The sequence below is a fragment of the Choloepus didactylus genome, chromosome 9 (assembly GCF_015220235.1).
Source record: "Choloepus didactylus isolate mChoDid1 chromosome 9, mChoDid1.pri, whole genome shotgun sequence".
Taxonomy (NCBI): domain Eukaryota; kingdom Metazoa; phylum Chordata; class Mammalia; order Pilosa; family Megalonychidae; genus Choloepus; species Choloepus didactylus.
Window position 1 is genome coordinate 5,043,767 of NC_051315.1, and position 21,798 is coordinate 5,065,564.

Below are 21,798 nucleotides of genomic sequence, written 5' to 3' on the forward strand. Positions count from 1 at the left end.
AACCTGAATTGGGAGGAATGCCCGAGAACACAGCATAAAATCTGTAAGTAAAACCTGCGGAACCAGGTCAGGAGACCCCCTCCCCCATAGCCTGAGCTGCAGAGCCGCGTGGTGCCAGACAGAAGCTCTCTCCCAGCAAGCGAATACAGCTCAGCTGAGCTCCAACTGGGGTTTTAAGTAGCGAGTGTGAACTGCTCACTACAGGTACGCAGCCCCAAAAAACAGACAGAGGCTTTGGGTGACAACTGACCTGGGAGAGCAGGAGGGTCACCTTGGACCGGGTCTGAAGGGGACTATCTGTTTCTTTTTTGGCTCAGTAGAGAAAGCCCCAGTCATTTTCAGTTTCCAGGGCTGTGAAGGGGAGAAGGGTGGAGACAGCACAAGCAGAGAGAGAGGCCATTGAAATGCTAATGACCTCCACTTGGGGGGTCTGTCTTCTCTAGGAGGAAAGGGGTGGGGCCCTTTCCATTCAGAACCAGACCCCAGAGCCTGGGGGAACAAGGCCATACTTCCTCACACCAGTCAAGAATTATAGGCTAACAGGCGTCACCTGCTGGGCAGAAAAGCACAGTGACTGGAGGCATCAAAGGGTGGAGCAATTTTCTAAGACACACCCTCAGGGAAACCAGATACTGAATATTTCTTCCTTCTGGGACCTGAGCCTGTTCTGGTCTGGGAAAACCTGATTTGGATAACCAAGGAAACCATGCCTAGACAACAGAAAATTACAACCTACACTAAGAAAAACAAAGTTATGGCCCAGTCAAAGGAACAAACGTACACTTCAACTGAGATACAGGAATTTAAACAACTAATGCTAAATCAATTCAAAAAGTTTAGAGAAGATATTGCAAAAGAGATAGAGGCTGTAAAGGAAGCACTGGACATGTATACGGCAGAAATCAAAAGTTCAAAAAACCTGCTAGTAGAATCTATGGAAATGAAAGGCACAACACAAGAGATGAAAGACACAATGGAAACATACAACAGCAGATCTCAAGAGGCAGAAGAAAACACTCAGGAACTGGAGAACAAAACACCTGAAAGCCTACACGCAAAGGAGCAGATGGAGAAAAGAATGAAAAAATATGAGCAACGTCTCCGGGAACTCAAGGATGAAACAAAGTACAATAATGTACATATCATTGGTGTCCCAGAAGGAGAAGAGAAAGGAAAGGGGGCAGAAGCAATAATAGAGGAAATAATTAATGAAAATTTCCCATCTCCTATGAAAGACATAAAATTACAGATCCAAGAAGCACAGCGTACTCCAAACAGAAGAGATATGAATAGGCCTACGCCAAGACACTTAATAATCAGAATATCAAACGTCAAAGACAAAGAGAGAATCCTGAAAGCAGCAAGAGAAAAGCGATCCATTACATACAAAGGAAGCTTGATAAGACTATGTGCGGATCTCTCAGCAGAAACCGTGGAGGCAAGAAGGAAGTGGTGTGATATATTTAAGACACTGAAAGAGAAAAACCACCAACTAAGAATCCTGTATCCAGCAAAGCTGTCCTTCAGATATGAGGGAGAGCTCAAAATATTTTCTGACAAACAGACAATGAGAGACTTTGTGAACAAGACACCTGCCCTACAGGAAATACTAAAGGGAGCGCTACAGGGTGATAGAAGACAGGAGTGTGTGGTTTGGAATACAATTTGGGGAGATGGTAGCACAACAATGTAAGTACGCTGAACAAAGGTAGCTATGAATACGGTTGAGAGAGGAAGATGGGGAGCATGTGAGACACCACAAGAAAGGAGGAAAGATAACGACTGGGAATGTGTAACTTGGTGAAATCTAGAGTATTCAACAATTGTGATAAAATGTACAAATATGTCCTTTTACGAGGGAGAGAAAGCAAATGTCAACCTTGCAAGGTGTTAAAAATGGGGAGGCATTGGGGGAGGGATGCAATCAGCATAAACTAGAGACTGTAACTAATAGAATCATTGTATTATGCTTCCTTTAATGTAACAAAGGTGATATACCAAGGTGAATGCAGATAAGAGGGGGGGATAGGGGAGGCATGTTAGACACTTGACATTGGTGGTATTGTCTGATTCTTTATTATACTTTGATTTAAGGTTATTTTTCCTTTTGCTGCTTCCTAGCTGTCATTTTTTTGTTTCCTCTTTCTTTTGCCTCTCTACCTTCTTTGACTCTCCCTCCTGCCTTGTGGAAGAAATGTAGATGCTCTTGCTTAGTATGAGCAGAATGTTCAATTAGGATGAACTTAAATGTTTGGAAATGAACAGGGGTGTTGGTAGCAAGATGTGAGAATAACTAACAGCGCCGAATGGTGTGTGAATGAGGTGGAAAGGGGAAGCTCAGAGTCATATATGTCACCAGAAGGAAAGTTGGAGGTCAAAAGATGGAAATGTATAAAACTGAATCCTATGGTGGGCAATGTCCATGATCAACTGTACAAATACTAGAAATCACTTCGTGAACCAGAACAAATGTATGACAATACAATTAGAAGTTAATAATAGAGGGGCATATAGGGAAGAACTATATACCTATTACAAACTATATACTACAGTTAGTAGTATTTCAACATTTTTTCATAAACAGTAACAAACGTACTATATCAATACTAAGAGTCAACAATTGAAGGGGGTTGGTTAGGGATAGGGGAGGATTAGTTTCCTTTTCTTTTTTTCTTTTTTCATCTTTCACTTTATTTCCTGTCTGGAGTAATGAAAAGTTTCTAAAAATTGAACAAAAATTAAGTGTGATGGATGCACAGCTGTATGAGGGTACCCGGGGGCAAGTGATTGTACACTTTGGATCTTTGGATAATTGTATGGTATCTGAACAATCTCAATAAAAATGAAAAAAAAAAAACCAAGAAAGAAAACATTAAAAAAAAAAAAAAAAAAAACCAAGACAAAAACTAAATGAAAAATAAGGTGAGATGGGGGGATGGTTTGTGTGTTTTTTTTTTTAGTTTTATTTTTTATTCTTATTCTAATTCTTTCCGATGTAAGGAAAACATTCAGAAATAGATTGTGGTGATGACTGCATAACTATATGATCGTACTGTGAACAGTTGATTGTACACCATGGATGATTGTATGGTATGTGAATATATTTCAATAAAACTGAATTTAATTTAAAAAAAAAAAGCCCCAAAAGCGACTGCAGATATGGCAGCAAGAATCACACAGTGAAGCATGGCAGGAATGGGCTGTGAAAACGCCTCAGTGTCTGACGTGGAAGATAGCCTTTTGTAAACCCACTGCTAATTGTCTCAGAGTGAGGCAGGCAGAGGTGACCCAAAACGGGAAAATAACCATGCCCCTTGCAGCCATCTTCCTGGTGGGTTGGGAACGCTCCTGCCCAGCGCCGGAGCCATAGCCCAGAGCTGCACCAAAAAACCCAGTGCGACAGGAAGTGTTTCCAAAAACATGAGCACATGCCACAATATCGGGCATGGACAATAGCCTTTCATGCACCCACAGCTAACTGTCCCAGAGCTGGGAAGGCAGAGCTGTGTGAAAAGGGGGAAATTAACATGCCACATACAGCGATGCTTACAGCAGGATGGGAACACCCATGCACAGCCCGGCAGCCCAGAACTTCTCTTGAGGGATGGCACACACTTGTGACATAGCACAACCTTCCCTCAGCAGAGGCCCTAGAAGGGTATGTCTTGGAAGAGGTACCCACTTGGAAATCCCAGGGACCATACACCAACACCAAGGACTTGTGGGTCAGCAGCAGAGACAATCTGTGGCAACACTGAAATGAAGGTTTAGACTCTTGCAACAGCCTTAAATCTCCAGGAACACCTGGGAGGTTTGATTATTAAAGCTGCCTTCCCTCCCTAACTGCTCAGACAAATGCCCCATATTCATGGCGGACAGCACCAACAACACACCCAAACTTGGTGCACCAATTGGACCCCACAAGAATCAGACCCCCACACACCACAAAGACAAAGTTGGGGAGAACTGATTTGAGGGGAATAGGTGGCTCACGGACACCATCTGCTGGTTAGTTAGAGAAAGTGTATGCCACCAAGCTGTAGATCTGACAAATTGGAGATGAGTCTTTGAATAATCCTACATATCCTAAAGGAACCCTATCAAGTAAAACAAATGCCAAGAGGCCAAAAAGAACAGAAAATTTTAAAGTATATGAAAAAACCAGACAGTATGGATAACCCAAGCCCAAACACCCAAATCAAAAGATCAGAGGAGACATAGTATTTGGAGCAATTAATCAAAAAACTAAAGACAAACAATGAGACCATGGCATAGGATATAAAGGACATGAAGAAGCACATGGCAGAGGATATAAAGGACATGAAGAAGACCCTAGAAGAGCATAAAGAAGAAATTGCAAGAGTAAATAAAAAAATAGATGATCTTATGGAAATAAAAGAAACTGCTGACCAAATTAAAAAGATTCTGGATACTCATAGTACAAGACTAGAGGAAGCTGAACAGTGAATCGGCAACCTCGAGGGCCAAAGAATGGAAAATGAAAGAACAAGGAACAAAATCGAAAAAATTGAAATGGACTTCAGGGATATGATAGATTAAATAAAATGTCCAAATATAAGACTCATTGGTGTCCCAGAAGGGAAAGATAAGGGTAAAGGTCTAGAAAGTGTATTCAAAGAAATTGTTGGGGAAAACTTCCCAAACCTTCTACACAATATAAATACACAAAGCATAAATGCCCAGCAAACTCCAAACAGAATAAATCCAGATAAACCCACTCCAAGACATATTCTGATCAGATTGTCAAATACTGAAGAGAAGGAGCAAGTTCTGAAAGCAGCAAGAGAAAAGCAATTCACCACATACAAAGGAAACAACATAAGACTAAGTAGTGACTACTCAGCGGCCACCATGGAGGTGAGAAGGCAGTGGCATGACATATTTAAAGTTCTGACAGAGAAAAATTTCCAACCAAGAATAGTTTATCCAGCAAAGCTCTCCTTCAAATGTGAGGGAGAACTTAAATTTTTCACAGACAAACAAATCCTGAGAGATTTTACTGATAAAAGACCGGCCCTACTTTAGGTACTAAAGAGAGCCCTACTGAAAGAGAAACAAAGAAAGGAGATAGAGATATGGAGAAAGGTCCTGTACTAAAGAGATTCAATACTGGTTCATTAAAGGACAATAGGAGAGAGAAAAAATATATCTGACAAACATAAACCAAAGGAAGGCTGATTCAAGAAATGCCTTCACAGTAATAACGTTGAATGTAAATGGATTAAACTCCCCAATTAAAAGATATAGATTCGCAGAATGGATCAAAAAAATGAACCATCAATATGTTGCATACAAGAGACTCATCTTAGACACAGGGACACAAAGAAACTGAAAGTGAAAGGATGGAAAAAAATCTTTCATGCAAGCTACAGCCAAAAGAAAACAGGTGTAGGAATATTAATCTCAGATAAAATAGACTTCAAATGCAGGGATGTTTTGAGAGACAAAGAAGGCCACTACGTACTAATAAAAGGGGAATTCAGCAAGAAGAAATAACAATCATAAATGTCTATGCACCCAACCAAGGTGCCACAAAATACATGAGAGAAACACTGGCAAAACTAAAGGAAGCAATTGATGTTTCCACAATAATTGTGGGAGACTTCAACACATCACTCTCTCCTATAGATAGATCAACCAGACAGAAGACCAATAAGGAAATTGAAAACCTAAACAATCAGGTAAATGAATTGGATTTAACAGACATATATAGAACATTACATCCTAGATCGCCAGGATACACATTCTTCTCTAGCAATCATGGAGCTTTCTCCAGAATAGACCGTATGCTGGGACATAAAACAAGCCTCAATAAATTTAAAAAAATTGAAATTATTCAAAGCACATTCTCTGACCATAATGGAATACACTTAGAAGTCAATAACCACCAGAGACAGAAAATTCACAAACATCTGGAGGTTAAACAACACACTACTAAAATAAATGGTTTATAATGTAGAATGCAGGGGAACTAGCAATAGAGAGCAATTAATGAAGGGGGAACGATAACCCAATAAGAACAGATAAGCTATTCTAGGTAAATTTAACTTTCTGGGAATGCCCAGGAATGACTATGGTTTGTTAATTTCTGATGGGTATGGTAGGAACAAGTTCACAGAAATGTTGCTATATTAGGTTATTTTCTTAGGGTAAAGTAGGAACATGTTGGACTCCCTTGTTATGGTTTGTTTGAAATGGTTTTTTTTAATTGTATGTTTTTTATTTTGTTTTATTTTTGATATAGTTGATTTTAAAAAAAGTTAATTAAAAAAAAACAATGAAAAAATATGCAGAGCCCCCGTGAGGAGCTGATGGAGAATGCAGGGGTGTTGGGCTTCCCCACCTCGGTGGTTGCTGACATGCTCACAGATATAGGGGACAGGTGGTTTGATGGGCTGAGCCCTCTACCACAGGACTTGCCCTTGGGAAGACTGTTGCTGCAAAGGAGTTGCTAGGCCTCCCTATAATGGTGCCTAAGAGCCTCCTCCCGAATGCCTCTTTGTTGCTCAGATGTGGCCCTGTCTCTCTAGCTAAGCCAACTTGAAAGGTGAAATCACTGCCCTCCCCCCTACATGGGATCAGACACCCAGGGGAGTGAATCTCCCTGGCAACATGGAATATGACTCCTGGGGAGGAATGTAGACCCGGCATCGTGGGATGGAGAACATCTTCTTGACCAAAAGGGGGATGTGAAAGGAAATGAAATAAGCTTCAGTGGCAGAGAGATTCCAAAAGGAGCCAAGAGTTCACTCTGGTAGGCACTCTTATGCACAATATAGACAACCCTTTTTAGGTTCTAATGAATTGGAATAGCTAGCAGTAAATACCTGAAACTATCAAACTACAACCCAGAACCCATTAATCTTGAAGACTATTGTATAAAAATGTAGCTTATGAGGGGTGACAATGTGATTGGGAAAGCCATATTGACCACACTCCCATTTGTCCAGTGTATGGATGAATGAGTAGAAAAATGGCAGAAGAAAACAAAAAAAGAAAAGGCACTCAGTGTTCTTTTTTACTTTAATTGTTCTTTTTCACTTTAATTTTTATTCTTATTATTTTTGTGTGTGTGGTAATGAAAATGTCAAAAATTAATTTTGGTGATGAATGCACAACTACATAATGGTACTGTGAACAATTGAATGTAAGCTTTGTTTTGTATGACTGCATGGTATGTGAACATATCTCAATAAATATGAATTAAAAAAGAAAAAAAACAAAAGAAATAGGCACATGTCCCCACGGCCACACAGACCCCTCCCATACTTACGGCAGGTCCAGCAGGTCCTATCACCAAGGAGTCTACACTCCAACCAGCAGATTCAAAATCAATTTGATCTTTAAAAAACTGAATTAACCTAGATGAAACCTAACTTTGCTTAAGCTTGGTGGGATGTCTCTACAGCAGTGACTACCAGACGGTAGGCAGGCCACGTCTGTGGGCAGCAGAGCTGTGCCTATGGGTGACCCTGGTCAACTCGCCCAGCTCAAGGCTCAGGCTCAGTGTCCCTCTCTGTGAAATGGGTGTGGCACCACCGCCCCCTTGTGGTGGTTGTGAGGATGTGGAGAAGTACGTCAAGCCTGGGTGTTTGGCCAGCAACACATCTTCATAATGGCAAGTCCTGTCCCAGTTATTCAATGAAGGAAAATTATACTCACACCTGACAGTATAGTAGAAAACGGTAATGGAGCTAAGTAGTTACTTGTGTCCCTTTCAAGACTGAGAGCATGTGAAGGCTGGAACTTTGTCTTTGTTATGCCCAGCATATTCACCAAGGAAATGCTGGATAGATGAATGGATGACGAGAAGGGAGGGGAGTTTTCGAGACCTTCGTCCACCCATTTTAGATTCCATAGGTCAAGGGCCATCCTCTACAAGATTACCCTTCAGGAGCCCATGTTCCCTAGGCTTCTGACCAACTGGCTACAAATTTGGGGAAGCCCACCCCCCACCTTCTGGTTCAACAATTCCCTAGAATGAGTCACAGAATTCAGGAATACATTATACTTATGAATGTAGTTTTACTATAATAAAAAATGGTATAAATCAGAAGCCAAAAGAAGAGACACTCAGGGCAAGTTCTGGGAGACTCTCAAATCCAACCTTCCACAACCTCTCCACCCCAACACGCAGATGTATCTCATCAATCATGGAAGCCACAGTAGTTTCCAGTGTCCTGAGTTTATATGGGGTTTTACATAGTCATGCTTGGTGGAATCTGCCCACATGGTAGAACTCAAACTCCAGACCCCTAATGACATGGTCCATTCTGGGGTTGGCCAGACCCCACCTTGGTCTACAGGTGAGGTTAGTCCCACCATGTCACCTCATCAGCATAAACTGTCAGGTATGATCTGGGGTCCACAACAAATAATAAAGATACTTCTATCATGAGAAATTCCCAAAGATTTATAGGTTATCTCCCAGGAACTGGGTTCAAAGACCAGCCAAGTTCTTCTTTATACTACAATCCTCATGACAAAAACCTAGGAAATACATTATCAGGTGGTCCACATTAAGAAGCACTGCAGTCAATCCAGTTTTTAAAAAAGCAGCCACAAAGAAGTAGAGGCTGTGCAGAGAAACACTACCACCACCAAACTATCATAAATATTCTCAGAGATTTAAGAGAAGATAGTGTATTTAGGGAAAAAAATAAGATGTAATAAAAACAGAATATGCAGAGAAGGAATAAAGCTCTTGGAGCTAAAAATAAGATAGAAGAAATAAATAGAAAGTTCAGAAGATGAAGCTAATTAAGTATCCAGAGAAAGAAAGCAGAATAAGTTGTAAAATATGAAGGAGATACAAAACTCAGATAACCAGTGTACGATATCCAGCTTTTGTAAAGTAAAAATTCCAGGAAACAGAATGGAGAGATCATAGATGATAGATAGATGATAGATGATAGGTAGATAGATAGATAGGTAGATAGATAGATAGATAGACAGATAGATAGATAGATAGATAGATAGATAGATAGATAGATAGATAGATATAGATAACTGCTAGACAGATGGAATGATATGACAAAAGTGGCAAAATGTTGAAAGTTGATCAATCTGGGTATCTTGTTGCGGGGTATGATGGAGTTCTCTGTAAGGGCTTTTGTATTCTTTTGTGACTTTCCTGTAAGTTTCAAAATATTTCAAAATAAAATATTTATTTAAAAAAAATAAAGAGAATGGAGAAAATGTAGGGGAGGGAATTATCAAATAACTAGTTTGAGAAAACTTCCCAGAATGAAGGACACAAATATTCAGAATGATAGGGATCACTGTGCCCAGCACAGGAAAAAAATCAATCATTTACCAAGGAACATGATTGTGAAATTCCAGCACACAGGAGGCAAAGAGACAATCCTATGAGATTCTAGACAGAAAAATGAGGTAAACTACACAGAATCAGGGCACAGAATGGCTTCTGGGTTTTCAACAGCCACCATAGAAGCTGGAAGACAGGGAAAGAATGCCTTCCAAATTCTGAGGGGATTCTACACCCAGTAAACTACCACTCAGATTTATGGTAGAATAAATCAATTTTCCTGTATGCACAGCCTCAAATATTTATCTTCCAAACATCCTTTCTAAGCAAGGGAGTAAACCAGGAAAGAACAATCTAGGGATGCAGGAAAAAGCAGATCATAACAGGAGAGAAGGAAACCCCCAGTTGACTGGGGAGGAAGGTCACAGAAACAAGAGTTTGTACCAGCTGAGAGGTCAGATAGTAGAGATTGGAGAAGATCAAAAGGTCCTGGGACAGGTTTCATGAAGATCAGATTCAGATTTGTCTGAATATTTCTAGACAGTTTTGGGTTGGGTTAGTGATAAGTACACAGAAAATGAAGAGGGACAGATACAGAGAAACAGAGAAATACACACTCCAAGGAAAAGAAGAAAAATAGTGGACTGGAAAGAATAAGTAATCATACTACACGGTTTAGCTGGAAATGGCATTTGCATAATTACGATAATGTAAACTTGACCAGGCAGAGCGGAGAGGGAGCTCCATATTGTGGGAATAGAGGTGGTAAAAGAGATAAATCTTCATCTAATATAGTGAAAGGTCAGTGCATAATGCTTAAAACTGAAAAATCAAGAAGCAGCAAATACAGGATTTTATTTAAAGATGTAAAGATGAATACCAAAAAAATTTTTTTAAAAAGGCTTAAATACATTGCCTCTGGAAAATAGGGAAATTGGGGATATGATGGGGAAAAGGCCTACTGTTTTCTGAACAAACATTATAGAATAATTTGACCTTTAAATAGTACTATGATAAAAATTAAAACAAAAACTGAAATTTGAATAACCCAATTAATCAACAAAGATGAAATTGTTAAATGCCCCTCCCTTTCTTAATCTGTTGCAAGAATTTCCTCAGAGCAATCTTATTTCCTTTCCCTGTGTTCTCCTAAAAGCCCTACAATTTCCCCTTCTGCCAAAGAGAGAAGTATATGAAATCAACCCTTTGGTTGCCTTGCCTTATTTCATCCATCCATTTATTCATTTGTTCATCACTCATTCAGTGTGTTATTTCCCTGCACCAGCCATTGGGCTGGGCTGAAGAAATTCAGAGTGAGACCTCTAAACAGATTTTATATGTACAGAGATAGAGAGAGAGAATATAGATGACAGATATAGATTTAGATGATATAGCGATAGAGATCTATAGATAAAAATATAGATACAGGTGTAGATACAAGTACATGGATAGAGTGATAAGTTAATGCAGATGCTGTCTGTTTCCCACGCATACCTCTGATGTTGGCAACTCTAGTGAACTTCTAGCGTGCATCTCTGTGCCCAGGGGCTTTTTCAAGTATTGCATAAGGCCATTGCCTGCAGGAAGAAAGGCTGGGCAAGCCGGAGAAGTCACACACACCCACATACCCACACGCAGGCATCTTTGACGAACGACCCTCGGGATGGTGTATCCTTACCCCAGCTCCCTCACACCTAGGCTGAGAGCACTCAGCGAGTGGGATTAAGCTCCGCCTGCCCCCACTGTCTGACTTCATGGCACATCTGACTGGCTGACTCCTTCCCAACATAGCTGCCCACTCCCCTTCCAGGGCTCTCCACAGTTCCCAATAAAACCCCTTCAGCTCAAACCCGTGCCTCAGGGTCTGTTTCTGGGGGAATCTACAGTAAGACATAAAGGCACAACATAGATGCACTTGGTTTTAGGAAAACTCAGAGGAGGGTGCTGGGCCCAGGCTGGGCAGAAGGAGAATGGGGTGGGGGTGATAGAATCAAGGATGGCCTGTAGGAGTAAGTGTCTCCTGAACCAGAAATTAAGGAATGCACAGAGAATCAGAAGTGCACAAAGTGGTCCAGCCATAAAGGACTGGGAGGATGCTGAAGTAGACAGCTATAAGAAGAGAAGTGGTCAGATGTACCAGGCTCCAGGCACCATGAGGAGCAGCTGCGGAAGGCACTGTGCAGGGGAGAGCCCACTGGCCTCGGCAGATTTGATCCCTTCCTCCTTCTCCGGACATTCTCTCCCCTCAGCAACACCCTCCATTTGTGCTGATGCTTCTCCTTCCTCTTGAGCTTCTCTTCTTCTGTCCAACCCTCACAGCTTGCTCTTCCCCAAGGCTCTGTCTCAGGCCATCTCCTGTATTATTTGCAGATTCTCTCCTTATCTCCAACTACCATCTGTGGGCCAAAGGTTGCTAACTGCTACGGAGCAATGACTCTTTGTCAGATGCATATAAAAGTCAATACCATGACACCAGGATTTTGAGGGAAGAAAGAGTTTATTGTGGGGCAGCCACACAAGGAGACCAGAGTTAAAACTCAAATCTTTCCCCCCAAATCTAAAGAGTTCAGGGTTTGCTTCCTTGCAATATAATGGTTTGCTGGCATAGTTCAGAAAGTATCCAGCCTATTTTTCTGGTATTATACGGATTACACTGTTGGGAAGGATTCCTTCACTCCCAACAAAAGAGGGACTTTTGACTTACACAGCCTTAACAAGGGATTAACCATATCATGCCATCCCTTAGTTGTAAGTGTCCTTCTCTTTCCCTGACAACTAAGCTTTTAAACTTAAATACTTGCTAAGCTCGTTGAGTGGCTACTTGTTCAGGCATTCCACATAAGAAGTTAATCATATGCCCTGGGACATTAATATTTATGGGCAAGTTATCTGGGTTAGCTACAGTGCTGAGGATTGAACTATATGTTTGCTCTTTAAGTTTTTTTAAGGCTCTCCAGTCTGTTCCCTGGAGAGATGAAACCCATCAGGGCCAGTCAGAAAAACTGGAGAGTGCGAGTCGGCCACAAACCCAGCAGTTACTCCATTCGTGGAAGAAACGTAAGAATGCGCCCATTGGAGAAAGACATTACTGTCTTTCCTGAGGGAAACTAGGACTGAGATATGTAAATATAAGAGCAGTGAAAACCCAAAAATGACAATGCTTAGTGATAATAGTCTCAGTATTCATTCCTAAAACAATTAAAGCAGTCCCAACCTTTGGGAAGCAAGCAAAGATCAGCCAAGGCATGTAAGACAGTGAGTACAGTCAAGGAGATAATGTGTATAAGAATATGAGGATAAGCAGCACAACCTATATTTAATATTACCTTAATTGGTTTTTGTTTTCTAAATTGTTTTAAAAACAGTTATTGGTTTGCAAGTGTAACCTGGTGATGAGAAATCTTCTATGTGGGCATAGCTGTGTTCAGAGTTGGGTCTTCTGGGTCTATCTGCTATGTGTCCATGAAGATGGTTTTCTGTTGAATTTCTAAGAATTGGTTGAGATGAATCAGCAGTATGAACAGGAAATATTTTCACCCAACAATGATGTATCCACAGCTTTACCCCTTGTAACCTCATAAGGTCCATTCCATTGAGTTTCTAACTGGCTACTCAGGTGCTGTGTTTTCCAGATTTTAAGAAGCACCCACCCAATCCCCTGGGCTCATGCAATGGTGGAGCACATCGATAGGAAACAATACAGCTAGAAGCATATTGCTGTATAGCCGACAGAGTGGCTCCTAAAGATTGTACATATTTTATGTTTTCTATTTTTTTTACCACATGCTCATTTTCTAGATTACAGTACAAGTTGATTTAAGGAGGGTCTCCCATATACCATTTCATAAGGACTCAAATGGACCTTGCTTCTGGGAGCCACCCTTATCCTAAGCAGGGCAACTGGTAAGGCTTTGCTCAGGTGAAGTTAGTTTCTTGATAAATTTTAGCTACGGTTTTCTTTCAGGTGTGATTCATTTTTTCAGTTTTTCCTGTAGATTGTGGTCTCCAGGATACATGTAACTTCAATTGAATTCCTAAAGCATCTGACACTTCCTGAGTCACCTTAGCAATAAAGGTACTTCCGTTATCACTTTGAATTGAACACAGTACTCGAAACCGGGGAGCAACTTTCTTCAGTAACGCTTTTGTCACTTCAGGTGCCCTTTCAGTTCCACAAGGGAATGCATCAAGCCATCCAGAGGAGGTATCCATTGCAAGAAAATATTTTTTAATTTCCCTGGACTTTTGGCATAACTGTAAAGGCTTTTTGCCAGTCTTCTCCTGGTCCTATTTTATGTGTTTATAGGAGGCAGAGGATCTGTTTTTGGATTGCTTTTTGCACACAAGGCATTCTTGAGTTGCTCTTTCTATGGTCCTTTGCGTATTTGGACCTGCTATGTATTTTCACAGCCAATGGTACGTTGCATCTCTTTCATAGTGAGTTACCTGACATAAATGGGCAATAATTCTTTTCATAATGTTCTGGTATTAATATTATTCCTTCTTTGTTATAAATCCAACCTTCTCGGGTTGCTTTGGTGGGCTCATTCTGCTGTTCTCAGGAATTAGAGGATTCATTTGGAGACCCCTGTTCTTCAACTCTCATATATCATCTGAAGAGTATGTTGGTTTAAAAGGTGTTAGATCTAAATTTGGAATGAGGGCTGCAATTTCCTCTGGTTTTTGAGTTTGGGCTGCCTTTTAGCTGTATGGTCAGCCAGGTTATTTCCCTTTGCTATTTGACTGTCAGTCTTTTGATGTCCTGAGCACTGGACAACTGAGAGCTCTTGCAGCAGCGTAATGGCTTCTAATAAAGCTAAGATTACCCAAGCAGGTTTAATTTTTTTTTTCCCTGATGTTAATAGGCCTCTCTCTTTCCAGATGGCCTTATGTGCCTGGAGCATTGAAAACACATACTTAGTCAGTATATAAGGTTACTCGTTTTTTGTTTCCTAGGTGTAAGGCCCTGGAGAGGGCCATGAGCTCTGCTCATTGATCAGCCAAACCTGGATAAAGAGTCTTACCTGCAAGTGTACCTTATAGGGTCACTATAGCATACCCAGCTTTCCAAAGTCTTTGTTCCATGAAGCTGTTCCCATTGGTGAACTTTCCAGGTACGGATTCTCCAGGGGTTGGTCTGTGAGGTCAAGATGGCTGGAATAAATTTCTATTACTTGTATACAATCATTGTTAGGTCTTTCCTGGTTGCTGGGAAGCACAGTGGTAGGATTTAGGGTTATCTAGTAATATGGCTTGGTATTTTCCTAGCCTCCCAGAAGTAAGCCAACGCCCCCCCCCCCACACTTTCTGTTCTAGAAAGGGCAGGCACAGTGAGAGTTGTGCATGGTACTAAGTTGTCCCAAGGTGAACTTTTCAGCTTCCTGTACTAAATTGCAAGTAGCAGCTACAGCCCGGAGGCATAGTGCATTACTTGCATTACTTGCATTACTGGGTCTAGCTGTTTGGAGAAGTAGACAACTGGCCTTCCGGGGCTGCCAAGGTTCTGGGTTAGAGCCCCTAAACTTATCCCGTGACGTTCATGCACAAACAGGTCAAAGTGCTTTTTGATGCCTCTGAGGCCTAGGGCTGGAGCTGTTAAGAGTTTTTCTTTTACCATGTAGAATGCTTGCTGGCATTCAGCAGTCCAGTCTAAAGGTTTCTTGTCTCCACCTTTTAAAACTGTATACAGAGATTTGACTAGGAGCACAAAACTTGGAATTTAAATGCAGCAGAACCCTGCCATTCCTAGAAACCCTCAGAGCTGTCTCTTGGAGGAGCTGGCTGGGCTGCTCTGGCTAAAGTGTCTCTCCTGTCTGGCAACAGATTTCTCTGTCCCTTCGATAGCTCAAATCGTAAGTGTTTTACCATAGGTTATGAAAAGCATGGTTTTTCTTTAGACACCTTATATGGCCCAATCTGCCAGAAAATTTTACAGTATTTTGACAGGATGCTTCTTTTGATTTGCTAGCAATTAAAACAACATCTACATATTGCAGAAATACTCCATCTCAAGAGTTGCAATTCTCTCAACTCTTTTGGCAAAGTTTCCCCAAACAGCTTAGGAACATTTTTAAATCCAAAATTACTGCTTTACATTAGTCCTGGGATCTTCCTATTCAAACACAAATAGTCCCCGAGGCCCTGGATTTAACAGCACAGCTTTAAATCTAGCCTTGTAAATCAACACAGATCTCCAGACAAGGCAGTGAGAACACATACAGGTTTGGCACCCCTAGGTGGATGTCCTCCACTATTTGATTAATCGCTCTCAGATCCTGCACTAATCGGTATTCACTTTTGGGGTGTCTGCACTGGGCTTTTGAACAGCAGGTTGGGGGAAATGTACAGAGACTGACAAGGCTGGATTAGCCCAGACTTGAGAAAAGAGCCTATTAATGGTCGTTTGCCTTCCTCAGCTTCCCTAGTAAGGGGCATTGTTTCAGGTTGAAGGCCTCAGTGCGAGGCTCAGTTTTTACCTGGACTGGCTCCGTGGTTCAAGCCTTCCAGGCATCCCATCCGCCCTCACCTGCTGCCTTACCTTCAAGAGGATGTTCTTGGCAATCTCAGACTGGACCTTTTCTCCCAAACGTAATAGAGCTGACTGGAGGGAACTGGCATGGTCTGGAGGGACTTCGATGTTCAGTCTTTCAGCTGAGAAAGTCACTTAGGCATTTAATTTGGCTAATAAGTGTCATCCAAGTCATGGCATAGGACACTCAGGCATATAGGGAAAGCTGTTTTCAGTTGACGTTCCCCTGCCGACATTCAAGGGGTTGTAAGAAAGGCTCATGTACGCGTCTCCGGAGATCCGAGTGGTGGCTACAGTCTTTGGGGAAAGTACACCTCCTTTGATTATTTAAAACAGAGTAAATTGCTCCAGTATCAATTTAAAATCATCTTCCCCTCTAACACAGACACCTGGGGCTCCTCGTGGAAAATACTGAGATGGGGGTTAAGTTGGAAGGTGCCCCTGGGCCCCATCAGTCCTGGTCCCTTTTGTTCCTCCCAAATTGGGGCATTTGGTAGATGGGATAACAAGGTGCCTAAAGCCCCTTTTTCTTGGGGAGATTGGACATTCTCCCTTCCAGTGGCTCCCTTCCTTGCCATAGGTGAGTGTAGTGGCCCAAGGGGACCTGCAGCCCTTGGGTAATCGTTGGGGCCCTGGGGGTCTTACCCTTCCTTGTCTTTCCTCCATGAGGGTCTAGTTCTTCATGATCTGGCCACACCGTGGCCAATAGCTTCCCCCAAAAAGAATGCCTGGTGTTTCATCTGCTTTTCCTGAAGCTGGTCCCAGTTGTGGAAAACCTTGAAAGCAATCCCAACCAGCTGAGACATAGGCATTCCTAACTACCCTCTAAATTTGCAGTTTATTTCTTATGGCTGGAGCCCTTCAGCTGATAAAAGTCATATTAACCAGTCTGGATGATCAGGATCTATGTCAGTACATTGTCTATAAGCCTCAAATATCCTTTCAAGCAAACTGGACAGATTCTCTTTTGACCCCTGCTGCACTTCTTGTACTTTTTTTCAGGATTTTCAGTTCAGGTGCCCCTCTCTGCATCCTACCATAAGGCATCCTCCATTGTGGTCTAACTTAGCACAGTTTTTGTTCATTTGGGTCACGTTAGGTTTTTCAATTGAGAAGAAAAGAGACAAAAACTCGATCAAAAGGAGTTTTATTGTCCGGCTGTGTGCAGGTGGGCTGAAACCTAAGAAAATGGTGACAGCCCGAGCCACGGGAACAGTAGGGCTTATAAAGGATGGTTGGCAGGAATTTCTTTGTCCAAGGGTGGGGAGGCTGCCAGGTTTAGGTTTGCAGTCTTTCAGTGGCTACTTTGCGAAAGGGGGTAGTTGGCAGGTTTCCATTGGCTGGTTTGAGAGCTGGGGCTTGGGAGCGGGAAAGTTTAAATTTTTAAATGTTATCACAAACTTGCAGGATTCCTAAGGGCGTGTGTGGTGGCTTATTGTGGACCTGCAGGGTTCCTAAGGTGGGGGTTAGGGTGAGGGCCCAGGGCGCAAACCTAACAGGTCTCATTGTGGCCCTGCAGCTGGAATGGCTTGAGCAGCTGCTACACGGTGCTGACTATTACACTTCAGGTCATGCAATCTATCGGCTTCCTGCCGGGTTCTTGCAAAAATCATTCCACCCTCTCAGGAGTCAGGAGAATGTTTGGAAGCATTTGAATATCAGCCCAAGTAGGGGCAGCAACTATAGAAGTAAAGGCATTCCCTATCTTTTTAGGGTTGTCCCAATAAGATGGCATTACTTTTCCAATTATACAAATCAGAGATGCAGAAGAGGGGATGAACATAAAGGACTCCTCTAGGTCTTCCCAGTTATCTAGGTCAGTTGGAATTCATCTTAGTGGAAGTTGTCCTTCCTGGAGTTGAGCACTTCCCTGGCTGATTTGGGTGCCCTGATGGGTGTGGAGTGGGGAGACCACTCCTTCCTGATGAGCAAAGGGGGGTGATGGCAGAAGGGAGTCCTTCTCTATTTGTCCCTTAGCATTCGGAGGTGGTGGAGGAGTGGAAAAATATAGAAGGTGTGAGTAGGACAAATTTTCCTCAGCATTGGAATCCTGCATACTGGTTGGGCGAGGGTTTGAGGCTCTTTCTTTTCCTTAATTCTGTCTTGCTCTAAATCCTGGCTCAGAGGTTCTTCTCTCTGCACCATAATCTTACATTTTTTCCTGCAAATCTTTATTCTGATACAATGACATAAAGGACTGAATGTATGATATTTCATCCCTTTTCTCCTCCCTTTTACAATACAAATCCAATTATACTATGGTACTGTAGTCAAGGGATCCATTTTCTGGCCATCGTTCCCCAGATTCCAACCTATACCGGGGCCAGGCCATGTGACAAAAGAATATCATCTTTTTCATAGGTACCTAACTAAACAAAGACCAATTATCTAACATACATTTCAAAGCACTGTGGTCAAATGTACTGTTAACATTTCCTATGGTTATAACTTTTCAGTGTGCTAGTAAAAGATTTCACAGAATTATAAACCAGAGAAACCAGAAACCAAGGGTGTGAGCACTTCAGCAACTGATTCTTATAAGCCTCAAGGTCTGTATCCAGTAATCAGAAAGGCTTGACTAAGGTGGGTCTCTAAACAATAATCTTAATCAATAGCCGAAAACCATAGTGGGGCTCTAATCCACATAACCAAAACACAGTGGGGCTCCAACCCACAACCAGACCAATGTGGGGCTCCAACCCACAACCAGACCAATGTGGGATTCCAATCCACAACCAGACCAATGTGGGATTCCAATCCACAACCAGACCAATGTGGGGCTCCAACCCACAACCAGACCAATGTGGGGCTCCAACCCACAACCAGACCAATGTGGGATTCCAATCCACAACCAGACCAATGTGGGGCTCCAACCCACAACCAGACCAATGTGGGGCTCCAACCCACAACCAGACCAATGTGGGATTCCAATCCACATCCAGACCAATGTGGGGCTCCAACCCACAACCAAACCAATGTGGGACTTCAGTCCACAGCCAGAACCTACGTGGGACAACATTAAAATTGATGACTGGATGATATGAATGAAGCAGGTCTGGTTAAGACCAGGGCAAGCCAGGCCAAAGGGTAAAGGTTGAAACTGACTGTGTTTTAAAACTTCAACTTCCATATGAGACCAAGGGAAGAGATAGCTATTTGGTACAGGATCTAAATTTTCTAAATGGTACAACTCTACAGTCGATTTGTTCAAACACCACAGTTGCATGGAACTTTGAATAGGAAGTGAGATACGGTAGGTTAGTATAGGCTGGAGTGAAATAGTGACACATCCTAGAGTAATTTGGGCAGATAATAAAAAACATATTTACAGCCTCCCCCTCCCCAGCCCCAAGGATCTGGGGGAAGGTGCAAATGTGTTGGACATCCTCACCTGGACTGGTGTTGATGTTGTCACAAACATTGGGACTGGCGGTTTGATGTGCTGAGCCCTCGATCATGGGACTTGCCCTTATGAAGCTTGTTACTGCAAAGGAGAGCCTAAACCTGCATATAATTGTGCCTAAAAGCCTCCCCCTGAGTACCTCTTTTTTGCTCAGATGTGGCCCTCTCTCTCTCTAACTGAGCCATCTCGACAGGTGAACTCGCTGCCCTCCCCTCTACGTGGGACCCAACTCCCAGGAGTGTAAATCTCCCTGGCAATGCAAAATATGACTCCCAGGGATGAATGTGGACCTGGCATCATGGAACTGAGAGTATCTTCTTGACCAAAAGGGGGATGTAAAATGAGACGAAATAGTTTCAGTGGCTGAGAGATTTCAAATGGAGTCGAGAGGTCACTCCGGTGGACATTCTTATGCACTATATAGATAACACCTCTTAGGTTTTAATGTATTGGAATAGCTAGAAGTAAATACCTGAAACTACCAGACTCCAACCCAGCAGTCTGGACTCCTGAAGACAATTATATAATAATGTAGATTACAAGGGGTGACAGTGTGATTATGAAGACCTTGTGGATCACACCCCCTTTATCTAGTGTATGGATGAGTAGAGAAATGGGGATAAAAACTAAAGGACAAATGGGGTGGGATGGGGGGATGATTTGGGTGTTCTTTTTTCACTTTTATTTTTTATTCTTGTTCTGGTTCTTTCTGATGTAAGGAAAATGTTCAGAGATAGATTGTGGTGATGAACGCATAACTATGTTATCATACTGTGGACAGTGGATTGTATACCATGAATGGTTGTATGGTGTGTGAATGTATTTCAATAAAACTAAACTTAATAATAATTTAAAAAAATGGCAAAAAAAAAATTGATGGCTGGAAATTTCTGTCCCCCACAGGGGCCGCAGTGCCTTGGGTAAGAGGTTCTGAGACCCCATTTATCCCTCCATGATCTCTAAATTGTTACTGAGCAGGGGCTTTTTGCTCAATGTGCATAGAAGTCAGTGTTAGAACACCAGGATTTTGAGGGAAGAAAGAGTTTATTGTGGGGTAGCCACACAAGGGGATAGGAGTTAAAACTCAAACCTGTATCACCAAGTCTAAAGAATTTAGGATTTTTATGAGATTCAAACAAAGGGAGGTGGAGATATTGATGCTATTTAATGTTTCGCTTACAGTTAACAGGGAGTGTGCAAAGGAGATCCTGAGAAGTCCTTGAAAACTGATAAAAGCCAGCTGGGGTCAGAACAAAAGTGTTGTAAATTGGGGCTGTGAAGAGAGGTTAGCATGTGTAAATCAAAGGAATGTAAATAAGCTAAAGAAAAGGGACTTAGGAGCTGTAAAGAAGGGTAAGCATTCCATTACAGCAATGTTATACATTGCTCAATTAACATAAGGTAACAATCACAATAACAAGTAAAGAAATGGGAATAAGCTAAAATAACAATTACTGTAGTCAGAGGTTACACACCCTATTCCTCATCCCGGGGATATTCTTTACCTTCTGAGCACAAGTTTCCAACAGTGCATCACTCCAAGAATCCACACCTAGTACCTCACTTGTTTGATGGAGATGTACTTGCTATGCCCCCATGTATGGCTTTCTTTGAAATCCTCAAACACACCAGCACTTTCCCATCTCAGGATCATTGCACATATTGTTCCCTCTTCCTGAAAAAGCCCTTGCCCTGAGCCTCAGGGTCACAGAGTCACACTGCCGGGGGGCCTAATTCAGAGACTGCAGCATGAGTGGCCCCTGCTTTGCAAAACCCGGATCATCCCTGCTTCGTTATTGACTGACACCTCTTCTTCAGAAAGACCTGCCCTGGCCTCTCAACATAAATCAGGTCATCAGATCTCATTCTTATGCTTTGTGTCCTTTCTTCTTAATGAGACCATTACACATCATTTATTCACGTGGACCCAGGGGTCTTGTTCTCTGTGGGATTCAGAGCGCTTATCACAGTGACTGTCATGTAGTAGAAAGTCAATGAATATTTCCTGGGTGGATGACTAGAATTGACTTGAACTCAACCCTCAAATAACTCAACTGTTCTTATGCTGCTGCCCTGCTCCATGTCTTGTGCTGGAGAGTAGACACACAATTCAGTGCAATGTGAAAAAGTTCAGAAATGCAAATATGCAAAGGATACAGAGATTGCAGAGGAATAAATGAGAAGAAGAGCAGAGTAAGTGGTGGTCGTCGGTGCTGGTGGCAGAGAAGGAGGAGGAGGAGGAGTGAATCCATGGAGGGTCAAGAGGCACACTTACTCACTGCAATCCCTGGGGAGGCTTGGGAAGTCCCACCTCCATGCAGTACATAAAACAGCACTAAATAAAGCTACAGCATTAACGATGACCTAACTGTTTTATGGGCACCATGGGCTGTGAGCAGAATCTTTCTATAATAAAATCAATAGGAACAGAATTACCACCGTAAGGGTGAGCTTCTCTTCCTTTGCAAGGGGAAAGTTCTGGCCATCTATGGTTGCCAAAGAAGGGAGTTCACTTGAAAGTGCTAGTGAGAAGCCCTTGTTTCCTTTTGAAGGTGATTTTGCTACTGAGAATGACAG